The 24200-nt window shown below is 42.3% G+C and overlaps 1 pseudogene; it reads left to right on the forward strand.

Annotated features, from left to right (window-relative positions):
* The first annotated feature begins 535 nt into the window (after positions 1-535).
* Positions 536-20829, forward strand: LOC135506689 (sodium/hydrogen exchanger 9B2-like; annotated as a pseudogene).
* The last annotated feature ends 3371 nt before the right edge of the window (positions 20830-24200 follow it).

Below are 24200 nucleotides of genomic sequence, written 5' to 3' on the forward strand. Positions count from 1 at the left end.
TAGTACTGCTGGTAGTAGCAGTACTACCAGTAGAGCTGGAATGTGTCTCTATGGACTTACTTTTTACATCATTTATCTATTTTCGAGCAAATGGAATGAGCAACATCTAAGTGGAATTCCAACGAGAGAGTAATGGTTAATGTGATTGGATGTTAATTATTAACTAGGCCACCTGTTTTTGACATTGTGTTGTTATTTCGCTGAACACTAGATAATAACATTTTCATTTTTGGCAGTGAAAGGAGGCTACTGATGCGAGAAAAAAAGCTCACCCAAATGTATAGCCCTATTGGAAAATATAAATGGACTGTTTGAAAATGTGAAGATTTTTTTTTTTAATAAAAAATAAAAATGTGAATTTGGCGTACCCCCGACGTCATTGAGCGTACCCCAGTTTGGGAATACCTGGTTTAGCGTGACACATGGGAGTAAACTACCGCTGTACCATACCCAGGGGCGTGGTCACATTTAGCCACGCCTCTCCGTGTGTATTTATCCAGTTTGTAGCCGCTGCTCTCCACGCCTTTCTGTTATTGAGTAACAATTTGTGGATGAGATTAGAAAACAATGTCATGCAGTGGAAATTCATATCCGTCTTCGTTGTTTAAATTCGGATTTTGATTGAACGAACAGTATACGGATCCGATCAATAGGTCCAACTACTATTGCTATGTATGTTTCTTTTTTAAATGATGTACTTTTTAATTTATTTTGTTGTTTAGCCTTGTAGCAGTCAAAATCCTGAATTAAAAACGGTGTGTTACTGTAATAATACACACTGATCTCATGTGGATGGTCTTGTCATTCCTCCTGCCCATCATCACGTACTGTAACAACTTCGTGCAGGAGTGGACATCACTAATCCTGTGGAATCCGTTAGCAGGCACACACAGTTCATACAATGGGCATGGCAGTTATTGCGTTTTGAGGTGAGTGACAAGTCATTGTGACTACTTTATGGTGTGATTTATAAAACAACAGTTGGTAGCTATTTTTCTGAAGGTTTGCGCGGGGTAATTCAGTGCGTTTTTAGACCGCCGGGGCATAATAGTTAGCCGTAGTGTTATAAGCAGTTATGTTTTAAGCGTCTAAGGGAATAAATATTTTTTAAAGGCAGTCGATATGAATCATGTGAATGTAAAGATACGATGAAGCCAACTAGCTAGTTTGTTGCTAATGCGCGAGACCATAATGCCCATAGGCTCGAGAATAACGTTAGCCAGCTAAAGTAGCTAGGTTCCAAAAGGTGCCATATGGTCTCGCGTTAAACCTAGCATTGATTAGTGTTTTCTTCTTCAAAATTGGATTAACTAACGTCGGTCAGTGTAGTTTACTGGCATAAACAACGTCATATTTTTTGGCGGTATTGGTTATCATTTTCACTATCCCGATGGCTGCTTTGCAATAATGTGTCTGTGTGGTAACTTTGCAGTTTGACGTCGAGACTGGAGGACGGTTACATGCACACAACAATAGTTCGGACATATAAAGTTTGTATGTTAAAATGTATACTTCCCGTTTGCTCGAGCTACTGGTGCTGGCACATGCGCATATCAATTACAGTGCTTGAACGCCAATTAAGCGTTAACGTGCCTTAATAATTCCAAATTTGCTTAGAAAACCCGGTGTTTTAATCGCTGTTTGTTTACTTCGATTTTGACGTTACGCCGATTTAAGATGGTCATGTAAACACTTAACGCCATACTCGGCCTTCTCCTATAATCTGTTGAATATCAAATTATTAGTGTTTATGAATGTATGAGCGCATGTTTATTTTGATTGGCGATTTTCTGCTTTAAAAAAAAATCCCATCATGTAGCCTGATTTCAAATGTGTCCCATGTAACGTTAAACAGGATTATTAGCAAAATCATTATTCCGGCAAAACATGTAAACGTTTTAAACTAACTATTATATTAATCTGATGATTCACAATAATCGTACTATTGTGTAAATATAACCGTACTCGGTGAGGTGAGGCAAGGTAACTCGCGTAAACTAACGTTATGGAATCTCTTTCTATACTGAACAAAAATATAAACACAACATGTAAAGTGTCCCATGTTTCATGAGCTGAAATAAAGGATTCCATAAATGTTCCATACAAACAAAATGCTTATTTCTCTAAAATGTTGTGAACAAATTTGTTTATGTCCCTGTCAGTGAGCATTTCTCCTGATTTTTAAACAGCATGATCATTACACAGATGCACCTTGTGCTGGGGACAATAAAAAGCCACTGTGCAGTTTTGTCCCACAACACAATGCCACTGATGTCTCAAGTTTTGAGAGGGTGTGCAATTGCCATGCTGATTGTAGGAATGTCCACCAGAGCTGTTGCCAGATAATTTAATGCTTGTTTCTCTAACGTAAGCCACCTCCAACATCGTTTTAGAGAATTTGTCAGTACGTCCAACCGACCTCACAACCGCAGACCTGGGCTGGCGTGTAACCACGCCAGCCCAGGACCTCCACATCCAGATTCTTCACCTGTGGTTGCGTATGTTTCTTTCTATAATAAAGACCTTTTGTGGGGAAAGGCCCAGGCAATCCGAATGAGTTTGTCTCCCCAGTGGGTGGATCTATGCCCACCCATGGCTGCGCCCATTCCCAGTCATGTGAACTCCATAGATTAGGTCCTAATGAATTTATTTATATTGACTGATGTCCTTCTATGAACTGTAACTCAGTCAAATCTTTGAAATGTTATATTTTAGTTCAATATAGCTAGCTAGCTTGGACCGGCTGTGGGAGCTAGCTATATATATATTCATATCTTATCTCCTGGCAAGTATTCAGATACATCAGGACAACTAGCAAAAGAGCCAGCTCTTTATATTTGAAATATCGCCACACTTAGCTCATAGCTACAATAAATGTAATCACATAATTGTTTTCATGAGACCGCATGGTATTGAGAATCCTCACGAACAAGTGAAGAATCTTGAAGTGTGTGACCAACATCTGTGCCACATCATTCAGTGTGCGCACCGCTACGTTGGCAACATAGATGGTGGTATTTGAGCAAAACTGAAAGCATGACCGACCGCATTTCACCATGGAAAGATGACTGGGAATATGGCAGAATACAAACAGTGTAGTTATTCCCTCCGCAAGGCAAGCGAATTGTCAGTATAGAGACAAAGTGGAGTCGCAATTCAACGGCTCAGACACAAGACATATGTGGCAGGGTCTACAGGCAATCACGGACTACAAAAAGAAACCCAGCCACATCACAGACACCGACGTCTTGCTTCCAGACAAACTACACACGTTCTTTGCCCGCTTTGAGGATAACACAGTGCCACCGATGCGGCCCGCTACCAAGGACTGTGGGCTCTCCTTCTCCGTGGCCGACATGAGCAAGACATTTAAACGTGTTCACCTTCACAAGGCTGCTGGCCCAGACGGCATCCCTAGCCGTGTCCTCAGAGCATGCACAGACCAGCTGGCTGGTGTGTTTACAGACATATTCAATCTCTCCCTATCCCAGTCATGCTTCAATATTGCCACCATTGTCCCTGTACCCAAGAAGGCAAAGGTAACTGAACTAAATGACTATCGCCCCATAGCACTCACTTATGTCATCATGAAGTGCTTTGATTGACTATTCAAGGATTATATCATCTCAACCTTACCTGTCACCCTAGACCCACTTCAATTTCCATTTGCGTACCACCCCAATAGGTCCACAGACTATGCAATCGCCTGCACACTGCCCTATCCCATCTGGACAAGAGGAATACCCATGTAAGAATGCTGTTCATTGACTACAGCTCAACATTCAACACCATAGTACCCTCCAAGCTCATCATTAAGCTTGAAGCCCTGGGTCTCTCAACACCACCGTGCGCAACGGCGCCTCTTCAACCTCAAGAGGCTGAAGAAATTTGGCTTGTCACCCAAAATCCAGACAAACTTTTACGGATGCACAATCGAGAGCATCCTGTCGGGCTGTATCACCGCCTAGTACGGTGATGCTCAAAGTGATGTCACGCCTTCAAATAAGGCTCAACTAATCACCCGATGGATAAGAATGACTTTGGATCTGGTTATCCTATGAAAGGAAGTTCCGCGTGCGGGTAGGCTAGTCTACATGATGAGAATATTTGTATTTTTTGTCGAACGGCAGTAGAGCACCGATCATCATGTCACCAGAATAAGGCCCTAGATATGTATTGGAAAGCGGCATCAAGCGCATCACTGTGCATTGTCGCCACCCTGTGAAGTTCAAAAAGATCCAACCATGTTGAACGAACAAATGATCTGACGGCATTTATAAAATTGAACCGACACTTCCTGTTTCCATCACAGCTGTCACAATTTATTTTTATTCAGTATGACTTTACTTGCATAAAAACTGTGGAACGTGTTTATATAAAGTAATCGAACTTCAGCTTGGTTCCGATAAAATGGATACTGCTGTAATTGAAATGCCATTATATTGAATGCCTTTATCAAAGAAGAAGGAGATTGGTGGCATTGTAGCTAATAACATAGTATGATTTCTATATGAAGTTATGAATTCATGCATTGATGCCCTTATTCTCATTCCATACTCATAGCAGAATGCTGAAATTTGAAAACCTCAGTCTTTATTGTCTGTTTTACAGTTACTGATTCCCTTCACCTTTGATTGCTCCTGTATTTGGCTGGTTTCCACCTCCTATCTCTACAGCCGTGTTTGCCTCAAATGCCTCTCTTGCCAATTCCACCAAGCAAACACTCACTCTCACTGCCTTTGACTGATGAAGAGGTGACGACTCACTGAATGGGAGCTAGTGCTGGACGGTCAGACCTTGGGATACAACAGGAACAGAGCAGCAATGCACCGATGGCCAACCCTCCACCGCATTTGCTGTGAGGTTAGAGAAGTGGGGAGGAGAACGTGAACTGCACTAGATGCCATGATGGAAGACGACCAGCCCAAGTCGAAGCCACCTACACCTTCTCCCTTGCTGGACCTAGAACACAGTGACGGAGCCTCGCCAGTAACAAACCATGCAGAGGTATAGTATATCTAGTGCTTTAGCCAAACTGCTAATATATAGCCTTTACATCATTTAATGATACTGAGTCACTGAATCTATGAGAAATGGCGGACCGGAAGCTTTGGCATAATACTCGTTCCATACATTGATCTAAAATCAGTTTTGAAGGCATTAGTTTACATTTCCTATTGGCAGTGTGCTGTGCACTCTTATTTGGCTTTATGCATTGATGGGGTCAATTATTTATGGGAAAAGAAAAGTAAAATCATTGCTGACGTTTTGTTAGGTCGTTTGAAACATACCTCGAGATGGACCCTACCAGCAGATTTTCCCATGACTTTTGCCAGCCTCTTTTTTTCCCCACAGAGTGTGGTATAAGTTGGAACAACAGCCTTTTTCATGACACTAACTGTTCTCATTGTGGCACACTCTTTGGAGTAAAAGTCTGTATCTACTCTTTATGATAGGCATGAGAACTATTACTTACTGGGAACACGGTAGTGTTTTGTTAGTATGACTAACCTCTTTGTCAGCAATGAAGAACCACTTAACATAGGTGTGTCAAAGAAATGGAGGCAAAAAAGCCAGTAGCATTGGCATTTGCTCCAGTACCGCTCTTATTAGAGGTCGACCAATTAATCGGAATGGCCGATTTCAAGTTTTCATAACAATCGGAAATCGGTATTTTTGGGCACCAATTTGGCAGATTTAAAAAAAAAAACATTTTTTTTACACTTTTATTTAATCTTTATTTAACTAGGCAAGTCAATTAAGAACACATTCTTATTTTCAATGACGGCCTAGGAACGGTGGGTTAACTTCCTCGTTCAGGGGCAGAATGACAGATTTTTACCTTGTCAGCTCGGGGGATTCAATCTTGCAACGTTGAGGTTAACTAGTCCAACGCTCTAACCACCTGCCTTTCATTGCACTCCACGAGGAGACTGCCTGTTACGCGAATGCAGTAAGCCAAGGTAAGTTGCTAGCTAGCATTAAACTTATCTTAGAAAAAACAATCAATCATAATCACTAGTTAAACTAATAATATCATCAACCATGTGTAGTTATCTAGTGTGTCCTGCGTTGCATATAATCGATGTGGTGCGTATCGTTGTTCCAATGTGTACCTAACCATAAACATCAATGCCTTTCTTAAACTCAATGCACAGAAGTATATATTTTTAAACCTGCATATTTAGCTCAAATAAATCCAGGTTAGCAGGTAATATTAACCAGGTAAAATTGTGTCACTTCTCTTGCGTTCATTGCATGCAGAGTCAGTATATATGCAACAGTTTGGGCTGCCTAATTTGCCAGAATTTTACGTAATTATGACATAACATTGAAGGTTGTGCAATGAAACAGGAATATTTAGACTTATGGATGTCACCCGTTAGATAAAATACGGAACGGTTCCGTATTTCACTGAAAAAATAAACGTCTTGTTTTCGAGATGATCGTTTCCGGATTCGACCATATTAATGACCTAAGGCTCGTATTTCTGTGTGTTATCATGTTATAACTAAGTCTATGATTTGATGGAGCAGTCGGACTGAGCGATGGTAGGCACCAGCAGGCTCGTAAGCATTCATTCAAACAGCACTTTCGTGCGTTTGCCAGCAGCTGTTGTTCCCCTTGCTCTGCAAGGGCCGCGGCTTTTGTGGAGCGATGGGTAACACTGCTTCGAGGGTGGCTGTTGTCGATGTGTTCCTGGTTCGAGCCCAGGTAGGAGCGAGGAGAGGGACGGAAGCTATACTGTTACACTGGCAATACTAAAGTGCCTATAAGAACATCCAATAGTCAAAGGTTAATGAAATACAAATGGTATAGACAGAAATAGTCCTATAGTTCCTATAATAACTACAACTTAAAACGTCTTACCTAGGAATATTGAAGACTCATGTTAAAAGGAACCACCAGCTTTCATATGTTCTCATGTTCTGAGCAAGGAACTTAAACGTTAGCTTTCTTACATGGCACATATTGCACTTTTAATTTCTTCTCCCACACTTTGTTTTTGAATTATTTAAACCAAATTGAACATGATTCATTATATATTTGAGGCTAAATTGAATTCATTGATGTATTATATTAAGTTAAAATAAGTGTTCATTCAGTATTGTTGTAATTGTCATTATTACAAATACATTTAAAAAAGCGTCCAATTAATCGGTATCGGCTTTTTCTTTGGTCCTCCAATAATCGGTATCGGCGTTGAAAAATCATAATCGTCCGACCTCTAATTCTTATCAACTTTCAATTGTTAGGCGAGGCTACCCTAAACAAGTTCCTGACACCACAATCATTCTCTCTTGAAAGATTGCAATAATTTCAACTCCAGAAGTTAAAGCTACAATATGCAACTTTTTGGGCGACCTGTCCAAATTCGCATGGAAATGTTAGTTATAGATCAGTCATTCTCATTGAAAGCAAGAGCTGTTCTCTTTGCACTATTTCAATGCTTCCGTTAAGTTTGTTTTTGCATCTTTTGGTTTTGTACACCAGCTTCAAACAGCTGAAAAAAACCATATATTTGGTTATTGAAAATATATTTCACAGAGGTTTAAATGGTACAAGGATTCTCTACTTCGAGTGGCGCAGCAGTTTAAGGCAATGCATCTCAGTGCAAGAGGCGCCACTACAGTCCCTGTTTCGATTCCAGGCTGTATCACAACCTGCCATGATTAGGAGTCCCATAGAGCGGCGCACATTTGGCCCAGCGTCGTCCGAGTTTGGCTTGTGTTGGCCGTCATTGTAAATAAGAATTTGTTCTCAACTGACTTGCCTAGTTAAATAAAGGTTACACATACACTATACATTGCTTGTTTTGTTACATAAACTGAAATTAAGAGATCTATTCGAATTTTAGCAACCAGGAAATGGCGGAGCAATTTCTGCATATTGCACCTTTTTAATGGAGATCAGAGTACGATGGGGTCGTAAGGATGCTTTTTGGAAGCAAGTTTTGGAAAAACATCGAAGTGTCCCTTCGTGTCAAGTGTCTCTTTGGCAAAATAATAAACAAATATCCAATAGGGTGTTACTTTTTCAGAAGCTTGTATTGAAATGTAATTTTTGTAGTAAGAAAGTTTCATTAAAAAGTATGGCTACTGACACATTTTAATTTGGAGCTAAGACCCTTTCCCTCTATGTCTCTGCCCCCCCTCCCCCGGTAGTTCCTGGGTGTGAACCAGATTCAGGTGGTGGTGAGGCGGAGCTCCACTCCCAAGTCACAGAGGAGACCTACTTCATCCCCCGTAACCTGGTGGTGGATGCGGGCACCAACACCGACCCCCCGGTCATCTGCTGTGGCAGGCTCCGCCGGGTATGCCCCTGCCCGCCCCGAGGCCTCCTGTCCTCCCTCATCACCAAGGGTGGGCACCAGCATAGAAATAGGCCACTCTAATATTGTGTCTCTATGCTGGTACCCATAGAAATTGAAATCTACTTCTATGGACACCAGAATAGAGATACAATATTTGCCTAATGAACCTTCATAATGCTACAATGTGCTGATAATGCCATTGTGGTCTGTGTTTTATTTAATTCCGGGCACCAGGGGGGGCTTATGCTACCGTAGAAATGTTACCTTGGTGACGTTGCTATGGGATCAGGGGTTGGCATCTTGTAGTGTTTTGTGCTTGGGCGAGTGGAAAATCGAGAGAGCGGGTAATATGTTAGGATGGAGTTTGTAGAACCAGTGTGTGTGTCTGTGTGTGTCAATAAAGGGCACAAAGGTCCTCTAGAATTGCTGATTTTTATCCAGTGCATGCTGTTGAACAGTGCCACAGTTATACCCTGAGGCATTTATATAGCACAAATGGAGTAGATTTACAGATGGACTAAGGCACTACCCACTGTCCCTGATGTACTGAAATATACAAGTTAACATTTAGGCTTAGTAGTAGACCTTTGAATCCATTATACCTTGCAAATCAAGTACAGCACATTTGGCAGGTGAAAGGCAAAAACTGCTAACTGGCCACGTACTGACTTCTGACCTCTTCTCCCTCCCAGTCCTCATTGCGTTAGTGCTGTTTGGCGTGGTGTGGTCCATCACAGAGAAGGAGTGTCTGCCGGGGGGGAACCTGTTCGGCATCACCGTGCTCTTCATCTGTTCCGTCACCGGGGGCAAACTGGTGGGCCTCATACAGCTGCCCAAATTGCCTCCCTTTCCCCAGTTACTGGGTAGGTAATGCGAATGGAGAGAGAGAGTGTGTGTGTGTATATATATATATATATATATATATATATATATATATATATATATATATATATATATATATATATATATATATATATATATATATATATATGTGTATATATATATATATATATGTGTTTGTGTGTTGTAGGTGATGGGCTCTGTCTTGTCCGTGACTGCATCTGTATGTGCACTATACAACAGGTTATCTTCTGTAACCTCTACCTCATTTCACTTGTTGAGAGTGAGACAATATGGCATCTTCAGGGTGTTGCGTGCCATACATGTTCCTTAGTAAAAAAAAATGTTGTTTTTTTTACCTTTATTTAACCAGGCAAGTCAGTTAAGAAGAAATTCTTATTTTCAATGACGGCCTGGGAACAGTGGGTTAACTGCCTGTTCAGGGGCAGAACGACAGATTTGTACCTTGTCAGCTCTGGGGTTTGAACTCGCAACCTTCCGGTTACTAGTTTAACGCTCTAACCACGAGGCTACCCTGCCGCCCCCAGTAACAGTCAGAGACGCCATCTTTTTCTTTGTCTTTGATATGGGAGTGGTGGCCTGGCTGCTGGTAATATATATCTGCTGTTATCGCAGATAGAACACACACGACTACATACTATGATACGCCACTATATTTAGCATGCATGCACTTGCTTGTCCCCTCACTACTGCTCTTTACTATACATGTCAAATGGGACTGTTTCAGCTGCATGTAAACATGGCCAAACAGTCTTTTATTATTCTGTCTGGCTTTGCCAACACTGCTACTTCGTGTGTAGTACGTCATATATGTGTTACTACCATACCTAGACAGTGGCGTGAGTTTATACCCCACCTTATTCCATTTCTAACCAAATGAACAACCTTGTTGACTTAGACTGATAGGGAGTGAATTCAAATGTATTTGCATTTCTTAACATAATATAGAGACTTGGTTGAGACACGGCGCAGGTTTGACCAAAGTCTTGATGCCGGTAACCACATGACAAGTCCTGTAGTTTGCAAAGACCCCTATAATAAGACAGTGGCCACTCGTTCAGCCCACAAGGAGATAGTCAGACGTTTAGATTCACAACCTGCTCCTCACTTTCAACAGTCCAGAAAGGAGATTGTAGATAATAAATAAGTGTTTGGTGGGTCTTTTGATTTGCCATCTTTGTCGGATGGACACCACACTAACGATCAGAGGCCACTCCCATAGTTCAGAAGTAAAGTCCTGATTGTTGGATGTACATCTTTGATAGTTAATGTCTCTCCAACCCCTGCTTTTCTTTTTGTAAACCCAGAGGAACTCTGTTTCCCAGTTCAAAGTCCCTGTTTCATTGTTTGAACTGAACAGACCTTTTTTGGCCTACGTTGCCACAAATCCACATAACCCTGGCGTTGGGTAATGCCACTCTCTTACCAACTGAACCACACAGGACCACATTGATCTTTCTGACCTTCAAAAGGCAATTCAATTTCATACAGTAGATTAAAGACTCCAATGTTTGCATTATTCCTACTTGGAAATGTTTTTCCTTTACTCCCAAAAGACTCCTATGCCTAGAAGCCTTTGATATCTTAAACCAATTGATCTTCAACCTTTTTAATATTCCGTTCCATAAAAGGGGTATTTCTTGGCATTTGAACCATTGTGAAAATGGGAATAATATCTTAGCCTGAAGTTTTCTGTTTAACTCTTGAAAAAACATGGTTGTCTACATGGTTTCCCCCCCCTCTTTTTGCTGTGAGAGAAAGTCCAAAGAATAACACCATGGTTGTTTATAAAAGTATTACTTTATCATACTATTATATTAAAGTTATCATTGTTTTCTGTCATTCTCTACAGGTATGCTATTGACGGGCTTCCTGCTACGTAATATCCCCGTGGTAACGGACGCCGTGTACATCGACTTCCGATGGTCTGCCTCCCTGAGGAACATTGCCCTCGCTGTCATCCTGGCCCGAGCAGGCCTGGGATTGGACGGCTCGGTATGTCAATCAAACACTCATCTCTCTCCATACGCCGACGCTTTTAGTGTTTAGTACTTGTCTTTTATTATTTAAGTTCCTGTGTTAAAGGACAAATCCCCTCAAACTATATATGTGTATATATTTTTCATTAGTTCACTATTGATACAGTCCCAAAATGTTTTGCATTTCAGCAGTTAAGTTTTCATGACTTTCAGGAAGCAAAGTGTCACTTGCCACGTCGTCATGGTGCAAAGTACATCGTATGATGCAAAACTCATCATCATGATGATGTAGCAAGTGACACTTTGCTTCTTGAAAATCCTATTTCTTCAAAACTTGACTGCAGACCATGCAAAACATTTTGCGACTGTATCCACAATGGACTAATGCAATGTGGATTTTTCCTTTAATTTGTGTGTGTACATGTGTGTTCCCAGGCTCTGAAGAAGCTGAGTATGGTGTGTGCGCGCGTGGGAATGGGACCCTGCATCATCGAGGCCTGCACCGTCGCCATCGTCTCCCACTTCCTCATGGGCTTGCCCTGGATCTGGGGATTCATCCTAGGGTAGACTCTCTTTCTGTGTCTCGTTTTGTCTCTCTTTCTCTCTCGATCTCTGTCTCTCTGTCGTCCTCTCTGAGCCTTCTACTTCTAAATGCATTTGTAAAGCTAAAGGGCTACCTAACACCGCTTGCATTCCAATAAGACGGGTGAAGAGTATTTGGCAGCTAACTCAACCATGAACACTTGAAGTTTCCTTTATACCAGAGCTCTCCAGTCCTGTTCCTGGAAAGCTACCGTCCTGTAGGAGTTCACTCCAACCCTAATCTAGTGCACCTGATTCTAATAATTAGCTCTAACCAGGTTAGTTCTAACTGGGGTTGGAGCAAAAACCGACAGGATGGTTGGCCCTCGATGAACAGGATTGGAGACCCCGCCCTTATACATTTTAATTTCATCCTGACACTTAGCCCTTTGCTCTCTTTCTTTCTCTCTCCTCTCTTTCTCGCTCTCTCCCTCTCTTTTGCTATATCTCTGTCTTCTCTATTTCTCTCGTCCTCGCTCCTCTTGCTCTCTCTCTCTTGTCCTCTCCACTTTTATTGTCTCTCACTCTGATCTGTCCATCATTCTATTCATCCATCCCTCTAAATATACTACATGACCAAAAATGTGTGGAAACCTGCTCGTCGAACATCTCATTCCAAAATCATGGGCATTAATATGGAGTTGGTCCCGCCTTTACTGCTATAACAGCCTCCACTCTTCTAGGAAGGCTTTCAACTTGAATTTGGAACAATGCTGCGGGGACTTGCTTCCATTCAGCCATGAGCATTAGTGAGGTTGGGCACTGATGAGCTTTACACCACACCAGCCGATGCTTGGGATTGCGCATGGTGATCTTAGGCTTGTGTGCAGCTACTCGGCCAAGGGAATTCATTTCATGATGCTCCAGACGAACAGTTCTTGTGCTGATGACAGGTGATTTTTGCACACTACGTGCTTCAGCATTCGGCCGTTCCGTTCTGTGAGCTGGTGTGGCCTACCACTTCACGGCTGAGTCGTTGTTGCTCCTAGACATTGACAACAGCACTTACAGTTGGCCGGGGCAGCTCTAGCAGGGCAGAAATGTGATGATCTGCCACGTTGATGATCTGTCACACTTCAGTAGGGCCATTCTACTGCCAATGTTTGTCTATGGAATATTGCATGGCTGTGTGCTTGATTTTATACACCTGTCAGCATTGGGTGTGGCTGAAATGGCCAAATCCACTAATTTGAAGGGATGTCCACATATAGTGTATATCTCAAACTAATCCCTATTAGTAAAGCTGCATCATTAAACACTTTCTTTACTCATTGTATTCTCCCCTCCCCTGTCCCTTCTAGGTTTGTGATGTCTTAAAATTAATCAATCAAATGTGTTATTTTTATTTAGAGCCCTTTTTTACATCAACAGTTGTCAAAGTGCTTTTACAGTAACCCGACCTTTGAAAGCATCTTCCACGGGCCCATATTATATGATGAACTCTCATAGTGTGTCTCTGCTAAATGGTCATATGATCATTATTCATATTACAGGTTGTTACTTTGGAGGTCGTTCTTCAGCCTGGCAACCCAATCTCACCCATTCTGGCAACCCAAACCTGATGAATATGATGATTAACCCTCACTTTGGCTCCCCCGTCTCTTGTAGATTTGTGCTGGGAGCCGTGTCCCCGGCCGTGGTGGTTCCCTCCATGCTGCTGCTGCAGAAGGACGGCTACGGCTTGGAGCAGGGCATCCCTACCCTCCTCATGGCCGCCGGCAGCCTCGACGACATCCTGGCCATCACCGGCTTCACCACCTGCATGGGCATGGCCTTCGCCACCGGTAGGGATCCAAGTAGTTGGGAGCATGTTGATTTGTGCCTCTGCACTGAGCCAATGATGAGAGGAGACCACTAGAAGAAAATATAACTTTATTATCTGTTTTTGTTGCAACGTTATGAGAGATCTTCCTGCAATCCGTCCTGGATCCAATAGATGACGCCCTCACACTTCGGGAATCAAACCTACGAACCATGTTGTTGCAAGCGCCATGCTTTACCTACTGAGCTTACACAGGACCATTTCGTATGAGCTATTACGGTGTCTTCCTCTGTATTGCATGATTTGTATTATTGACTTCCTGCTGCATACTGCGTCCCTAATGGCATCCCATTCCATATAGAGTGAACTATTTTTGACCAGGGTCCACATAGGACTCTGGTCAAAAGTAGTGCACTCTATAAGTAACAGGGTAACATTTGGGACGATCCCATCTGTTTTGATATTAACTTAAAATGTTTTGTTGTGCTGTGTCTCCCTCTGCAGGCTCCATGTGGTACAACCTGCTGAGAGGTATACTGGAGGTGGGAGGGGGAATGGTAGCTGGGGTACTGCTGGGATTTCTGCTGCGCTACTTTCCCAGCAAAGACCAGGTAGGAATCTCCATCGAAAGCACTTAGCTTTTAGTCTAGGAGTAGGCGTAGGCCAGGTCTAGGAAACTGGCTTGTAGAGTTGACCTATAACGGAGCTCAGTTTTCTCAGTAGCGTTTCCCTTTACATTTACATTTAAGTCATTTGGTAGACGCTCTTATCCAGAGCGACTCAGTAATGTTAGTCCAGGGACATAGTCCTTGTTTGGGAAACTTTATTAATGCGTCCTTTCTTCCTTCGCTCGCTCTCTCTCCTGTAGGACAACGTCGTGATGAAGCGCTCATTCCTGCTGCTGGGCCTGTCGGTGTTTGCCGTGTTCAGCAGCAATGTGGCCGGCTTCCCAGGCTCGGGGGGCCTCTGCACCCTGGTCCTTGCCTTCCTGGCTGGCCTGGGCTGGAGAAGGTCAAAGGTCAGTCAACGACCCCATCCCATGCCGACCCCTCACTCAACCCTCCATACCCTGCATCCTCTAGCTCGGCACTTACTCTCTCACCCAACACCCAAATGCCCCTCTAGCCCTTACCTCTAACACAGTGGACTAAACTAAAGCATCGGATAGCAGCTGGACAGCTTGTGCTACACGTTCCAGTGTAGCACAAACTGTTGTCTTAAGACACAGTGGGACCCTTCCAGTCAGTATACAGAGGCCCAATCCAAAATATAGTCACAGAGTCACATCTGATATTGTCTCTTTGGGAGGCAGATTCTCTAGTAGAGAAACAAAGTTGTGAAGTCTTGGTGTTTGCTGAACTCTCTCTGTAGTCTGGTTTGTGTCTGGTAAGTGTTTTTTTTTATTTCTTATGTTTTTGTTGTCACTTGTCTTGATTGTGCTTCTCAAACCCTTCCATTTGACTACTTTCACAAATTGTGTTTGAAAACGTCAGTAATTTGAGAAACCGTAACGTGTGTGTGTCTGACTGACTCTGTGTGTTTGTGTGCAGGTCCCTGTGGAGGACATAGTGGGTATTGCCTGGGAAGTGTTCCAGCCACTGCTCTTTGGCCTGATCGGGGCTGAGATCCAAATCTCAGAGCTGGACAAAAACACTGTCGGTGAGAACACAAATACACGCATAAACACACAGTCAGTAAGAACACACACACCACATATACCTTTATACCCCGCTCTTTGGAGATCTTCTATCAGGTGTGTTTCCTACTTTAACCTGAGTAAAGTGTTTATCATTCTGCCCTCTATTCCCATTCCCTGTCCCACCAGGCCTGGGCATAGGCTCTCTGGCCATTGGTCTGCTGGTGCGTGTTCTCTTCACCTTCGTCTGTGTGCTGTGTGCCGGCTTCAACTTCAAAGAGAAGCTCTTCATCGCTCTGGCCTGGCTACCCAAAGCCACCGTACAGGTACTTAACGTTAAACAGGAACCAAGGTGGCCTGGAGTGGTCTAAGCCGCTACCTGTGGAGCACACATACGATTTACCTCTGCCAGCACGGGCTCGAATCCAGCTTACTGCTCTTTCAGCACTCTCTTACCTTTCATCTCTCTATTTAAAAAAAACAAGAACAAGATTCTAAGGCTGAAATTTTCCTGACACAATAAAAGGTTTCAACAAGCAAAATAACCATAGCATTTGAATATTGTAACTAACTTGTGATTGCAACACGTTTTTGTCTGTAACAATATTAGTATTGTGAGTAAAAAAAACAAATTGCACACTCTCTGGTGCTGCTCTGCATGAGAAGGGGAAGGGGTTGGGCAACATCTGTCATATCATTCCCAACGTCGGCGTTTTTCAATAAATTGTAGGTGCTTTAACTCACAATGTTGAGGGTAACGTGGCCAATGTGTCGATCTCCTCCCTTGCTCTTTTCTCCCCCCAGGCGGCCATCGGCTCCACAGCGCTGGACATGGCCCGCACCAAGGAGGATACAGAGCTGGAGAAGTACGGCATGGACGTGCTGACAGTGGCCGTGCTCTCCATCCTGCTCACCGCCCCCATAGGGGCCCTGGTCATCGGACTCACAGGACCTCGCCTGCTGCAGAAACCAAAGAACCCTGCCTGGGGTGAGAACGCACACACAGAATGTGCAAACACATCGTCTGCATAAATGCACAGACCGAAGTGTACACACACACAGTAATAGGAAGGACTGCCTCACCATCTCAGTGTTTTTAAAATCGAAGTGCACACAAAAACCCACAACTACTACTAACCTTGCTTGAGTGACAGCTGTCATCCTCCACATGACATAAACGGTGACCTTATACAGCACATTATGGTTTTAACCTCCACTCCTATTATACACCATTGTGCTTTTTTTTTTTTTTTTAAACAGCTTGTCATAGCTTTGTCCACACAGCATAGGGAAGGAAGTGTGTTTATGAAAAGCAGTGTCCCTTTATGACGGAGATTATCTTTATTTGGAAAACCTGGAATCCAAACTGTTGTGCTTTTGTTTCAACATTGTTGACCGTGGTGAAACAGAGCTTATCAGTCAGAATCTCAGGCTAATAAAGAGAAGCCGTGGGTTGGAGAATGATTTGCATTGTGGCTTCAGGTAGTCTTTTGTTTCCTGCGTCATGCTTCGTCTCAGCCCTGTCACCAAACAATGGTGGCTTTTTTTGCTCTTCAGGTTTGCAGGGAGATTTTTTTTTAATGACTACACTGTGTGTCCTGGTGAAACGTGTTACCTGCCCATCGCTGTGTCTCAGACTACACTCACTGAGACATTTTCCATGTTGACCATTTGGCCTATAGTCATATTTTGTTTATACTCAGAGGCACTTCAGTTACACACACACACACACACACGGTAAAAGCCATTTTAAAAATTATTTTCTACCCTTTTTCCTTGGATATGCAGAGCGGGAGCAAAGCGGAACTATGACCGAGTCCCCAATCACCTACGAGAGTACCCTCTGATACCAAACCAACGTCAGTGGTGGGAACCAGGAAGAACACTTCACCAAGGAGGAAATTACATGGATGGATCATATGGAAAATGGGGGCACTTCAAGGATGCATCTAAATGGCATCCTATTCTAGTGTAAAAATGCCACCCTATTCCCTTGAAAGTGCTGTACTGTATAGAGAACATGGTTCCTATGTCAGACTCTTGTGACACCCAGGATATTGCCTTTCGGACAGTGGGGTTTTCAGAGGGCCTTTGCCACTTCATCTGTGTATCTGTCCTTGGTGTGTTTGACACCCTGCTATGTTTATTTATATCTCCCCTGAGGGTAGTTCAGGCCTCAGGGGGAGATATAAATAAACATGGCTGCCACTCAACCAACAAGCCACGATATCCAAGCATACTGCACTATACTGTAACGTTACGATACAATGGCTGAAAATTCAGTAATGCTACTACTAAAATTATACCCGATCATTAAAAGTGGTTCGAAGAGCAGAGCCACTGGAATTTAATGTGTTTGACATTGACCATCAGGCATATGTTGTGTGTTCATTATCACACAGTCGTACACTGTACAGTGCCTTGCGAAAGTATTCGGCCCCCTTGAACTTTGCGACCTTTTGCCACATTTCAGGCTTCAAACATAAAGATAAAAAACTATATTTTTTTGTGAAGAACCAACAACAAGTGGGACACAATCATCAAATGGAACGACATTTATTGGATATTTCAAACTTTTTTAACAAATCAAAAACTGAAAAATTGGGCGTGCAAAATTATTCAGCCCCTTTACTTTCAGTGCAGCAAACTCTCTCCAGAAGTTCAGTGAGGATCTCTGAATGATCCAATGTTGACCTAAATGACTAATGATGATAAATACAATCCACCTGTGTGTAATCAAGTCTCCGTATAAATGCACCTGCACTGTGATAGTCTCAGAGGTCCGTTAAAAGCGCAGAGAGCATCATGAAGAACAAGGAACACACCAGGCAGGTCCGAGATACTGTTGTGAAGAAGTTTAAAGCCGGATTTGGATACAAAAAGATTTCCCAAGCTTTAAACATCCCAAGGAGCACTGTGCAAGCGATAATATTGAAATGGAAGGAGTATCAGACCACTGCAAATCTACCAAGACCTGGCCGTCCCTCTAAACTTTCAGCTCATACAAGGATAAGACTGATCAGAGATGCAGCCAAGAGGCCCATGATCACTCTGGATGAACTACAGAGATCTGCAGCTGAGGTGGGAGACTCTGTCCATAGGACAACAATCAGTCGTATATTGCACAAATCTGGCCTTTATGGAAGAGTGGCAAGAAGAAAGACATTTCTTAAAGATATCCATAAAAAGTGTTGTTTAAAGTTTGCCACAAGCCACCTGGGAGACACACCAAACATGTGGAAGAAGGTGCTCTGGTCAGATGAAACCAAAATTGAACTTTTTGGCAACAATGCAAAACGTTATGTTTGGCGTAAAAGCAACACAGCTCATCACCAATCCCCACTGTCAAACATGGTGGTGGCAGCATCATGGTTTGGGCCTGCTTTTCTTCAGCAGGGACAGGGAAGATGGTTAAAATTGATGGGAAGATGGATGGAGCCAAATACAGGACCATTCTGGAAGAAAACCTGATGGAGTCTGCAAAAGACCTGAGACTGGGACGGAGATTTGTCTTCCAACAAGACAATGATCCAAAACATAAAGCAAAATCTACAATGGAATGGTTCAAAAATAAACATATCCAGGTGTTAGAATGGCCAAGTCAAATTCCAGACCTGAATCCAATCGAGAATCTGTGGAAAGAACTGAAAACTGCTGTTCAAATGCTCTCCATCCAACCTCACTGAGCTCGAGCTGATTTGCAAGGAGGAATGGGAAAAAATGTCAGTCTCTCGATGTGCAAAACTGATAGAGACATACCCCAAGCGACTTACAGCTGTAATCGCAGCAAAAGGTGGCGCTACAAAGTATTAACTTAAGGGGGCTGAATAATTTTGCACGCCCAATTTTTCAGTTTTTGATTTGTTAAAAAATTTAGAAATATCCAATAAATGTCGTTCCACTTCATGATTGTGTCCCACTTGTTGTTGATTCTTCACAAAAAAATACAGTTTTTTATCTTTATGTTTGAAGCCTGAAATGTGGCAAAAGGTCGCAAAGTTCAAGGGGGCCGAATACTTTCTCAAGGCACTGTATGTACGCCCTCACAAGATTTTTTTTTTTGTCCTTAGGCCTTATGCATCAATTTACCAGCTGTTGATGTTGTATTCTGTGTGAATGTAATGTATTTGAGAAGTGTGTTGTACTGTGGTTTGATACAGAGAAAATATTATATTTAGCGATGGACGGTTGTTGCTAGCTAGATGCAGGACAAAGGCAAGACAGTTTTATTTATTGTACGTTTCCATTTATGCAATATTCAAATCATGTGTGCACTAAATGTGAACGTCACAAAAAAACATGAATAATATGGGCCCCTAGCTAAGATATATTTAAGACTAGTCTTTAATGCAAAATCAGTGTAGCTCAGATAATAGCATCACATTCCGAGCAATATAACTGTAAAATCATTGTTTTTAAGAAAAGACTGCCAAAAGTCTTTTTTTTTGTTCTATTCATTTGTTTTTATTATTCTTATTATTCAGTAGTTATAGTTTTGATTCCATAAAGAGTTAATTATGCAGTTGATTTAGATTTTCATTTTTGTTACGTTTTGTATGGACTCTTGAAAGGGTCCCTTAGGTTTTTCAGTAGTAATTTGTAGTGTATCATACCATGTAAAAGTCCTGTATAGCTTTTGAAACTTGAACTTCAAAAAGCTCTGCCAATTTGATCTGTTACACAAACTAATTCCATTATAATTTGCTCCGGAGAGCATATAAACCGTAGGTCTTGCTCAGCTGGAATATTATACCCAAAAATGATATATTCATACCAGAAAGGATTTGATATCGAGAGAGACATGTCTGCACTGGCCCTTTAACGAAGGTGGTAGTCTTTTGACACTGTAAGAGAACATGAAGGACACCTTCCTAATATTGAGATGCATCCCTTCCTTTTCCCCCTCAGAACAGCCTCAATTTGTCTGGGCATGGACTCTACAAGGTGTCAAAGTGTTCTACAGGGATGCTGGCCCATGTTGACTCCAATGCTTCCTACAGTTGTATCAAGTTGGCTGGAATGTCCAGCACTCAAAGGACATTCTTGATACATGCGGGGAAACTGTTGAGTGTGAAAAACCCATCAGCGTTGCATTTCTTGACACAAACCGGTGCCATACACTTTTCAAAGGCAATTCACCCTCTGAATGGCATGTACAGTGCATTCAGAAAGTATTCAAACCCCTTACCTTCCCATATTATGTTATTTTACAGTCTTATAAAGTTGATTCAATCAAAAATCCTCAATCTACACACAACCCGATAATGACTGAAACGGGTTAAAACATTTTTTGCAAATTTATTTTAAAAAAATTATTTACGGAAGTATTCAGACCTGTAAGAATATTTTGAAGATAAATGTACAACTCAGAGGACTAAAGGTCAAGGGGGAATTAACGATCAATGGAAATAGTGGTTTTTCTGTAATAGGGCATTAATGATCAATGGGTCAGAGACATGCGAGGAATTTGTCTATACGTTGTCTGAAACAGGGTACTTGTTATTTGGCCATTGGCCTAGTTTTATTGCAAGGAATTCTAATTGGTCAACCACAGGCTAGGGTTAGGTTATAAATTACATCCTGTCACTTGGTTCTGTGGAGAGAATCACTGAGGACAGGAAAGAATGAACATCTGCCTCTCTGCATAACATCTATGATTTGTCCTCTTTGAATAAACCTATTTTTCTCTGCCTGATTTGCTTTGGGGTCTATGTTATTGAAGCGTAACATCAACTGCTAACAGACCCTTTGCTATGAGACTTGAGCATTCTGTTTCCATTGATTATTCTTGAGATGTTTCTACTACTTGATTGGAGTCCACCTGTGGTAAATTCAATTGATTTGGAAAGGCACACACCTGTCTATATGGAAAGTCCCACAGTTGACCGTGCATGTCAGAGCAAAAACCAAGCCATGAGGTCAAAGGAATTGTCCGTAGAGCTCCAAGACACAATTGTGTTGAGGCACAGATCTGGTGATGGGTACAAAAAATGTCTGCAGCATTGAAGGACAACAAGAACACAGTGGCCTCCATAATTTTCAAATGAAAGATGTTTGGAATCACCAAGACTCCTAGAGCTTGCCACCTAGCCATACTGAGCAATCGGGGGAGAAGGGCCTTGGTCAGGGTGGTGACCAAGAACCCGATGTTCCCTCTGACAGAGCTCCTCTGTGGAGATGGGAGAACCTTCCAGAAGGACAACCATCTCTGCAGCACTCCACCAATCAGGCCTTTATGGTAGAGTGGCCAGGCAGAAGCAACATCACAGTAAAAAGCACATGACAGCCTGCTTGGAGTTTTCCAAAAGAGACCTAAAAAACTCTGACCATGAGAAACAAGATTATCTGGTCTGATGAAACCAAGATTTAACTCTTTGGCCTGAATGCCAAGCGTCACATCTGGAGGAAACCTGGAATCATCCCTACGGGGATGCGTGGTGGTGGCAGCATCATTCTGTGGGTGTTTTTCAGCGGCAGGGACTGGGAGACTAGTAAGGATCGAGGGAAAGATGAACAGAGCAAAGTACAGAGATCCTTGATGAAAACCAGATTGCTCAGGACCTCAGACTGGGGTGAAGGTTCACCTTCCAACAGGAGAACGACCCTAAGCACACAGCCAAGACACTGCAGGGAGGCTTCAGGACAAGTCTCAATGTCCTTGAGTGGCCCAGCCAGAGCCCGGACTTGAACCTGATCGAACATCTCGGGAGAGACCTGAAAATAGCTGTGCAGTAATGCTCCCCATCCATCCTGACAAGACTTGAGAGGATCTGCAGAGAAGCATGGGAGAAACTCCCCGAATACAGGTGTGCCAAGCTTGTAGCGTCATACCCAAGAAGACTCAAGGCTGTAATCGCTGCCAAAGATGCTTAAACAAATTACTGAGTAAAGGGTCTGAATACTTATGTAAATATTGATATTTCAGTTTTATTTTTAGTAAATTTTTAAAGTCTGTTTTTTAGTCATTTGGGTGTATTTGTGTAGATTGGGGGGGCGGTTTAATCAATTTTAGAATAAGGCTGTAACGTAACAAAATGTACACTGAATACAAGGAGTCTAAATACCTTCTGAATGCGCACAATCAACATCTCAAGGCTTAAAAATTCTTATTTAACCTGTCTCCTCCCCTTTATCTACAGTACACTGATTGAAGTGGATTTAACAAGCGACATGAATAAGGGATCACAGCTTTCACCTGGTAAGTCTGTCATGGAAGGAGCAGGTGTCCTTAATGTTTGTTATTTTTAAGTAAAGGAGAGCCAAGCTTGACAGACAAGCAGTTTTATACCATGATGAAGACAGCTTATCTGTCAACGTTGGACATAGATATTTTTGCATCTGAGCTCCTAGAGTGTGCGGCTCTCCTTTATTTTAAGTGTTCTACTCCACTAGCCAGCACCTCGCCTAAATAGGTGTGTTTCTTTCGCCTCTAGATTGTCCTTAACATTAACACTCAGCGTAGAAGCTACATTTTATTTTACCTTTATTTAACTAGGCAAGTTAGTTAAGAACAAATTATTATTTTCAACGATGGCCTAGGAACGGTGGGTCAACTGCTTTATTCAGGAGCAGATCAACATATATTTTTTTACCTTATCGGCTCAGGTATCCGATCTTGCAACCTTTCAGTTACTAGTCCAACGCTCTAACCACTAGGCTACCCTGCTGCCTCACACGTATTGTCGTCACCATGTTTTTGTTGTGTGTTAGAGGTGAGCAAAGATCTTATCTTTAATGTGGTGATATTTTATTATAAAGGGTCAGATTTTCCTATCACCATCAGAAAGCACAGTTCGGGTCCTAGCGTCAATGTTTTGGAATGGAAAACAGATGCAAATAGTAGCTGGTGCTGCACAGGTTATATGTTGGAGTATGAATACACCACCCAATAGTTGTCAACATTTTTGTTCAGACAAACCCATGGAAAATACAGTGCCTTGCGAAAGTATTTGGCCCCCTTGAACTTTGCAACCTTTTGCCACATTTCAGGCTTCAAACATAAAGATATAAAACTGTATTTTTTTGTGAAGAATCAACAACAAGTGGGACACAATCATGAATTGGAACGACATTTATTGGATATTTCAAACTTTAACAAATCAAAAACTGAATAATTGGGCGTGCAAAATTATTCAGCCCCTTTACTTTCAGTGCAGCAAACTCTCTCCAGAAGTTCAGTGAGGATCTCTGAATGATCCAATGTTGACCTAAATGACCAATGATGATAAATACAATCCACCTGTGTGTAATCAAGTCTCCGTATAAATGCACCTGCACTGTGATAGTCTCAGAGGTCCGTTAAAAGCGCAGAGAGCATCATGAAGAACAAGGAACACACCAGGCAGGTCCGAGATACTGTTGTGAAGAGTTTAAAGCCGGTTTTGGATACAAAAAGATTTCCCAAGCTTTAAACATCCCAAGGAGCACTGTGCAAGCGATAATATTGAAATGAAAGGAGTATCAGACCACTGCAAATCTACCAAGACCTGGCCGTCCCTCTAAACTTTCAGCTCATACAAGGAGAAGACTGATCAGAGATGCAGCCAGCCACCCATGATCACTCTAGATGAACTGCAGAGATCTACAACTGAGGTGGGAGACTCTGTCCATAGGACAACAATCAGTCGTATATTGCACAAATCTGGCCTTTATGGAAGAGTGGCAAGAAGAAAGCCATTTCTTAAAGATATCCATAAAAAGTGTTGTTTAAAGTTTGCCACAAGCCACACCAAACATGTGGAAGAAGGTGCTCTGGTCAGATGAAACCAAAATTGAACCTTTTGGCAACAATGCAAAACGTTATGTTTGGCGTAAAAGCAACACAGCTCATCATCCTGACCACACCATCCCCACTGTCAAACATGGTGGTGGCAGCATCATGGTTTGGGCCTGCTTTTCTTCAGCAGGGACGATGGTTAAAATTGATGGGAAGATGGATGGAGCCAAATACAGGACCATTCTGGAAGAAAACCTGATGGAGTCTGCAAAAGACCCGAGACTGGGACGGAGATTTGTCTTCCAACAAGACAATGATCCAAAACATAAAGCAAAATCTACAATGGAATG

The sequence above is a fragment of the Oncorhynchus masou genome, chromosome 20 (genome assembly GCF_036934945.1).
Source record: "Oncorhynchus masou masou isolate Uvic2021 chromosome 20, UVic_Omas_1.1, whole genome shotgun sequence".
NCBI classification, from domain to species: Eukaryota; Metazoa; Chordata; class Actinopteri; order Salmoniformes; family Salmonidae; genus Oncorhynchus; species Oncorhynchus masou.